Source organism: Dipteris shenzhenensis, chromosome 18 (genome assembly GCF_047967505.1).
Source record: "Dipteris shenzhenensis isolate YYH24624 ecotype China chromosome 18, Dip_SZ_1.0, whole genome shotgun sequence".
Classification (NCBI taxonomy): Eukaryota; Viridiplantae; Streptophyta; class Polypodiopsida; order Gleicheniales; family Dipteridaceae; genus Dipteris; species Dipteris shenzhenensis.
The window spans coordinates 47,931,493-47,939,901 of record NC_141613.1 but is presented as its reverse complement, the minus strand read 5'-3'; positions in this window follow the sequence as shown (position 1 = coordinate 47,939,901).

Here is an 8,409-nt window from a genome sequence, read left to right as displayed (position 1 = left end):
GTTCAATTATGATCATGTAGTTATTCAGTAGAGGTAATTCCTCAGTATGAGGCACTTACATCTCCAGCCGCATGCAAAGATATCCAGCTCTTCAGGTGATTTCATTCCATCATCCACATCATTGATGCTTTCACCTTTGACACAGAGCATACCTTGGACACAGTTCCCACGAGCAATTCATATCGACACATTAGTCTTCAGGACATTCCAGGATCGGCTCAGTTATGCCGCATTGCACCACCCTTGGATCCTATTATCACCACCATCTCAGATCAGTAGATCATTCCTCAGCACGAGGATACCTATGCACCAATGTAGTCCTTCCCCAGTGCAATGGAAATCATCAGGTTTAGCCATAGCGCAACCTAGGGAGACTCAGTGTTTCATCATGCACTTATGGCTGTAGTATACAATCCATTCTTGATCTAGATTAGTGGTTGGATCCAGCATTCTCAGTTGTATTTCAAGCTTCTAGGCTTTTACACTGTCAGTGAGCCTATGACAGATGCTACATCCCATGCCACGGATGTTTAGCCATGCACACATCAGATCACCTTCAGCTCATGATAGTTGAGCATACACAATCAACAGGTTGCCATACCTTGTCATTTGTACAAGCCTCTTCTTCACCAGAGCAACCTATCCTACCTACACCTTGGGCCCTAGATATGCAGCCCTTGGATCACTCTGTCCACACCAACTATGTGGTCTTCTTTGACCCCGCATCATTCGATAGAGATTACACCACTGTAGCATACATCCGGCATTGTTGTCAGTTCTTTTGGGTTGGTGACATTCTTATATGTCACAACCTACCAGATCACATCGCCATAGCTACATCGATGAATAGCTTTACATCCAGATGCCTCTTCTTCAGAGTGGTTGCACAGTCCATGGCAACACATGACATGTTCAGCAAGTAGCCAAGCACACCGTTCTTCACGCAATCATCTTTCAATCGACCAGTCTTTGATCCACGTGGACTTGACTTTCTGCATATTTCCTTCCTCTTCCCTTCGGCCTATCTTCTAGGACCTAGGTTTTATTCCCAAAGGCAAAGGATGACCCACAACTTAAGAGAGGGAAATCTATATTATGTACAGTGTAAGTTGTACTCATTGTACAGTCTTTCGCTTTGTAGTCACTATGCTTGCATATGCACATACTACTCTGATTTCTTTCAGTTTTCTTTTCCAGTTTTGGATGCTATCATATGCACCAAACAAAACACAAAAAGGTCTTGTACATGCACCCTCTACTTACCCAATACAATTTAAGAGGGGATGTTGAGGATGGTGTAAATTGCACCATGCCTCTAGGGCATTAAGGGAAAAGCCTAACCCTAACCCTAAGGGGTTCACATGTATGTCTTCGTGTTCATGTTCAATACGTGTGCACCCCTTTCTCTCTCCCTCTCTCACTTCTGCTTTCTGCTATCATCATAAAATGGGGTATAGACTTTATCGACCAAATAAGCCCAACTAGTAGCCAAAGGGATGGGAGCCAAATACGTTGTCATGGGCCACCAATTACTTTACAAAATGGATAGAGGCCAAGGCCACAAGAAATGCCAATGCTAGATTGATGGCCAAGCTCTTATATGAAAATGTAATAACACACTTCCTTGGAGCTTGTTAGTGATCAAGGGACTCATTTCCTCAATGAAACTATAGCTACCTTGATAAGTGAGTTCATGATAATCCATCAAAAAATATATTCCTTACCACCCATGGACTTCCTGACCATAACTTACACTGTCAACGCCAATCAAACCAACTAGGAGCATAAGTGCAATGTAGCATTATGAGCTTATTGCACAGCCTATAAAGTGGCTACAAATTGTATCCCCTTTAGCTTAGCCTTTGGGGTGGAGACGATTATGCGAATGGAATTCATAGTGCCTAGGCTACACATAGAAGTTAAAAAGAGGCTTATAAAAAATGCCTTATTTGAGAATTTAACAGAGCTTGAAAATTTGGATGATATGAGGCTACAATCTACCTATTGCTTAAAGGTAGAGAAAGCTTGATGGAAAAAGTGGTTTGATCGTAACCTTAAAAATAAGGACCTAAATGATGAAGGAGACCCTGCGCTTTTGTATAGCTTAAGTATAGGGGCATGTGACCCCACCATGTGGTGGAGATAACTCCCCAAGAAGCTTGAAATAGTGCCACCCTAGATGGAGTGGAAATGGAGGGTTACGTTAATGGTAGAAAACTAAAGAGGTACCCCTCACCCTCTAGGCAATCCATAGAGAAAAGGAGTGGAAATTTGAGCTAGAACGCATGAAAAAGCAATCGATAGAGGAGGCTCAAGCCCAAAATGCTAAACAAAAACAAAGGGGCTAATGACAATTTATCAGGCAACCCTAGAGAGAATGAATAATCTTGATGAGATGACCATCCTACCAAGTTGCCTACAAGGTTGGAAGTTTGCGGATAGATGCTACATTCCAGCAAAGCACTAGTAGATCCTAAATCAAGCCACAACTTCATCACGCAAGAGGTATGGAAGCGATCATCAAAGATGCACCTTAAACCTGGCTATACCAACGTACGTGCAATTAGTGGTCAAGGCTTGCCGACAATGGGGTATGTCAACATTGATGCATTTATGAATAACAATAGGGTAGAAAGCTACTTTTATGTCATGCCCACAAGAACAATGGATGAATAGGTGATTCTAGGATGAGTTTGCAAACAAATTGCCAAGTTGACTGGCATCAACACACAACCACGCTTACCTATGGGGGTGGCACATTGATGGTACCCCTGTGTGCCTCCTCCAAGTCATCCCGTGCATGCCTCATAGACCAAGGTGTGGGTAGTGGCACCATAGACTTCTTATACTTTCCTAGAATAGCAGACTTGAAAATTTTTAAAATGATGTGTAAAATTCACAACTTACACCAGGAGCATCACAAGATGCAAGCATCTCCTTTGCATCTACAATCCTTTATCACCTCTTCACCAACTTGCACACGTAGGTGTTTGTGTCCTGGGTCCCTTAGTATCCCGATGACATCGCTTAACTTCAATAAACTAGCTAGAGCATATGAGCAATCAATATCATCCCCGCCTGCTCTTCCCATCACATCTTCCATGAAGTTCCTAAAGAGGAACACAAGCAAAACTTAGCACAAACAATGTAGCACAAAAGAGTGAAATTTCATTGGAACATTGGATAACCAACTTTGTAGCTCGGATTCTCCTCTTTCTAGCACCACCAATGGGTGCCAATGCATCCATGTTATGTAAGTATGTTCTTTTCCAATCCTTCAATCCTAAAGGTGTTTCTTTCATCTTTTGCACTCGTTCTTTTTCCTTCTCTACAGCCTGTTGAACTTGGTTGTATATAGATCTTTTCAAGTCTTTTTTTGTTTCAGCTAGCTTATAGAGTGATTCTTGCAGTTCATGTTGCTCCAAGTCCAATGCATTGGCTTTATCATGAAGATCCTTGTTCTACCTTTGAAGCTCCTGCATAAAGTTATGCATTGCAACAATGGTGCTATTTCCTAAATGTACTAGCTGCTCTGCTTGGTGGACCTTGCTTGCATTGTTTGAGCATTGTTCAATCGATTGCAATAACCAATTAACCCAGCATGTCCATTGCCAACAAACCGAGCTAGCTCATGCATTGTATGAAAAGGAGGGCTCTTTTGGGTGGTAGGATCATCCTCGAATGGTGCCATGAGTGAAGGAGTGTAGAGGAGGTGTGGAGAAGCAGCCGTGAAGGAGCAGCATCATGCAAGAGGGAGGAGGAGGAATGGAGGAGGGGGGACCATGAGATGAAGAGGAAGGATGGAGGGGGAGGACTCTCAGGCATGGAGGAGGAGGGAAGGGGGGAGGACCACCAAGTGTGGAGTGGGAGGAGGAGAAAGCGTGGAGGAGGAGGGGGGAAGGAGGGAGGGAGGAGCAGGAGAGAGGGGGGAGGGAGGAGGAGGAGGAGGAGGGAAGGAAAATGAGGGAGGAAGGAGGGGGAGGGAGAGGGGAGGGGGAGGGAGGAAGGGAGGGAGGGAGGGAGGGAGGAGAGAGGAGGAGGGAGGGAATTCAAATTTTGAATTTTGAATTTTAAATTTGGTGGCTCCAATTTAAGTGCAAGAGGGGTGTAAGACATGTAAGCGGTGGGGTCACTTGTGGGCTTAACCCACCTAGGTGAGGGGGGGTTATGACTTTTTGGGCCTTACCATGGCCCTTTCATTAGGACTAATCCATTTCTTAATCCATTCCTTATTATTACTTCTTTTTTTGGAGGGGTTAAGACGGTGTCCATCACCAATGCCTCTAGTGCCTAGAACTACTAAGTGACATTGTTAGGAGGGATGGAGGTGGTTTCGTCCACAAACTCCATTCATCACACTCTATTGGCCATCGAGGTGGGACAAAGTTCCTTGAACCCTATGTGGTAGGAAAGAGGTTTGAAACCCCTTTGTTGCATTACCATGTGTTAATTTTTTGTTCTTTTGGGGGGCCCTTTTGTAGAAACAATTGTTCTTGGAGAAAACTCATGAAAAAATATTTTCTACAACAATGATGGAATCTTAGGGTCAAGTAATTGGGGAGCTTCTAACTTGCATTAATCGATTAATTTTTCAAGGAAAACTAATTAATTTGAATTTAGAATTTTCTATCACATCAGCAGAGACATACTTGATGAGAATTGAAAAACTCTTCTCACGAAGAACTTCTTGACAAGACCACAAGATGAACCCAATAGATGTTACATGGGACGACCACAAGATGAACCCACTAGATGTTACATGGGATGGCTACAAGATAAACCCACAAGAGCAACCAAAATAGGTCATTACTCTCTTGGTGTAGGTTTTTCCAAGAATAGAGTCTTTTCCCAAAACTGAATATAAGTATTTTAGTTATTTTAAAGTTACTACTAAAACACAATTCCATTCCCTTTGGTACCCATTACGTTATGCATATTTTCTTAACAAAAAACATCAGATATTTTTTTGCATAAAATTGTATATCATCTCCATTCTCTAAGCTTACAATTGCAATGGCTTCTTCATTTTAAGGGCTTTCAAACGAGTGTCTATCTTGTATCGTAGTTTCTACCTAGTCTCGACCTTTAAAAATGTGTAACAAAAATCTTGATCAAAGTAGCATTTTCACTAATAACCTTTAAGTTAAACCCTTATTTTCTATATTTCAACTTGTTTCCTTCACAAAAGATTCTTAAAGTATGTGTATGTGTGCATGTGTGCACGTGCTCACTCACTTTTCTTGTTGGACACAAGTATTATAAGCTGGTTTGTTATCGCATCCCTTGTTCTCACTCAGAGAAATTTTGATCTACCCATCTGCTCTACAAATTAAAGTACAATGTAAATGTCACCATTAAGAGAGACAAATCCAGACTGGTTGCAAAAGGTTTTGCATAGCAGTACAGAGAAAATTACGATGAGACTTATGTACCAGTAGCCAAGATGGTGGACTCCCTCAAAATTTTGATCTCTCTAGCCAATTTCCAATATAATGTTGGTTATATGTGAATCTTGTTCCTCTTCGAGTCACTCTTGTAATAGTACTCTAGATACATTACACAAGTGGAGTTTATTTCAAACATTAAAATCTAGACACCATTGATTTTACTTTTGAATTTGACAAAGTGGAGATTAAACCTAGAACAAGGAAATTATATTATAATTTTGAAAGAAGAGTTTCCTTCTATTATTGTCCCAACTAATTTGCTTTTGACAATTTGGAACTATGAGGATACCTTAAAAGTAAACAGCTTCTTCAAGGACCCTTCTCTATTGAAGGTGAAGTGAGAAATGTCATCCCTTTAGTTGGGGAGAAGGATGGTACACGTGTGATCTTTTGATGGAGCCATGGATGGCAACATGGATGCATGACAGAGAGAGAGAGAGAAAGAAAGATATATTAACTTCCACGGGAGACCTCGCGGGCCTATGGGACGAAGTGCACAGAAAAGTGAACACATAGAAACCTCAGTGGGCTGAAGCAAAGGGTATGCTAGGACCCTTGCTAAGTACTAGTCTATGCTAACAGAATCATAATCATAATCATAATCATATCAATCTATCTATCCAGGCACTAGGACGAAACCGAAGCATGCTGGTACAGTGATGGCTCTCTGGTGGGCTGCAAAAATATCTCGTATCTGCGTCTGTCGAGCTGTCTCGCGTTGCGGTGGGGGGCGCGGTCTCCTCGCTCTCTGGACTCTCTAGGCTATGTCTAGAGTGACCCCTCGTCTCTGTCAGTCTCCCTTGAGGAAAGCTGTGATAGGTCAGACGTCAATAGAGTGTACTCTGGGGCTCTCTGTCGCACATGTGGCCTCTGCGCCCCTCTCTTGACAGTACTGTGCCGGCTGCTCATCCAGACTACTCTCATATCGGCTAGCTCCTCTTCCTCCACTCCACTGTGTCCGAGGGCTGACTCAAATGTATAGAAGTCTGTGACATGCCGCTGTGCCCGGTCACCCTCTATGTTCAATAGTGGTCTGACCATCCTCTGCTACTCTCTGATTTGTCGTAGAAGTGCCTCCTTGTCGCCGCATCTCCATCAAATAAAACCCGATACAGACCTGGTCATGGAAATGGATCAGTCGTGACAAAGGACCGAATCCATTCCCCTCTAGGTAGAGACAGTAGTAGCGTCCCCGAATCTCGTAGTAGGCTGGGCAAACACAAAGAAAATGCTCTTCTGTCTCAACCGCCCCCAGCATACATAGCGTGCAGACCCGTTGCTCTCTAGGTATACCCACTGCTCTCCTTGCCTCAATCCTCAGCTGATGGGATGAAACCCACATTTGACCAATGGCAATCCTCAGTGCATGAGATACTCCTCTATCCTCGAGATACTGGGGTCTGATAATGAATCCCTCCTCTGATACTCTCAGGAAGTGGTCGCGATAAAACTGGGTCTTAGTGGGGAGTTCCTAGTCCTCCCCCCAAGCCCGAGATGTGTGAAGCTGAAGGAGGTCTAACCGTATGATATGGTTAATCTCATCTCGCGGGATCGACTCAGGAGGTGCATCCATGCTGTACTGAAAGGGGGGAAGCCTATCCATCTGGATACCGTGCCTGGCAAGCCATGTAGATATGCGTGCATACCATGTGTCTGCCTCGCTCTCTACGAGTCGTTTGGATGACTCTAGGACCAACCTCGGAAGTCTCCAATGGAGTAAGTCCCACACTACATGGATGAAAGTCATTGTCTGAAAGATGGCATCAAGCTAGAGAGGTATCATGGCAAACTCTGCATGTACTATCTCATGTGGAACTGAGGGCTTACATCGGATCATCCTGGATCCCATTCACCTGTAGCCGCTCGAAGCTCCTCCAGTCTGTCCTCGGAAGATCGCACCCCTAGAAAGGTGCTACATACATGACAGTTGGCCGCACTAGTGTGTCGAAAAGCTAGTCCTTCGTCGGTGGATCCTGGAAGTGCGCCTAGGAACACTGCCGCTCTAGTCTAGCCAAAGCACTACGCCCTCGTGTGAGTCGTGCCTAGGCTGCATGTTTCATCGTGAAGATGGTTCCTGTGAAGACTACTCCCAAACGTGTGTGTGACTGCACTATCTCCACTGGTTCACCACGATAGGTAAAAGTGAGTCGGTTAGTCACTGCTCGTGAGGTGTTGAAGATCATAACCTTAGTTTTCCCAAGGTTGACCGTCAGATCTCTCTCTCTGTGCAAAACACCTCTAAAGCCTCCAAATTTCTCTACAGCCCCTCCGCTGAAGAGGATATAAGGACTATATCATCAACATATAACAATATCTATATGAGGAGATCCCCTAGTAATGAGCCCTCGCCACCTAGGCGGTCTATGAAAGATGTGATCTCATCAATGTAGAGTCCAAAGAGAATTGGTGAGAGAGTCCATGAGGTCTCCTGCTTTTGTGTATCGGTACGATAGTAGTGGTGCTCCATGCTGGTGGGAAGCCGTGACAAACTGCAAGGTTAATCATATGTGCAAGGATCGATGCTAGGACCTCCTGCCCATGTGCGAAGTGCTCTGTCCGAAGGCCTTCGTGATCATGTGCTTTCCGATTGTGGAGCCGGTGAAGTGTAACCCGCACATTCTGCGTAGTAAATACATGAGAAGTAGTGGGCCTGGGCATAGTAGACATGTCTGGCGGTGTCTACCTCGGGACATCATATAAGGAGCATGCATAAGTGTGCCACACGCCCGGCTCGGTGATGGGAATGGTGACTTTCCCTCGACGAGGAATCCCCACCTAGTGGTTGGGTCTCCTCCGCGAAATGATCTGATGATCTCATCCATCCTATGTGTGAGGAAGGCGAGAGAGAGAGAGAGAGAGAGAGAGAGAGAGAGAGAGAGAGAGAGAGAGAGAGAGAGAGCTCTTAAAGGCCTCACAGGCATATGAGACAAAGTATACTAAAAAATAGTCTCATATAGCCACC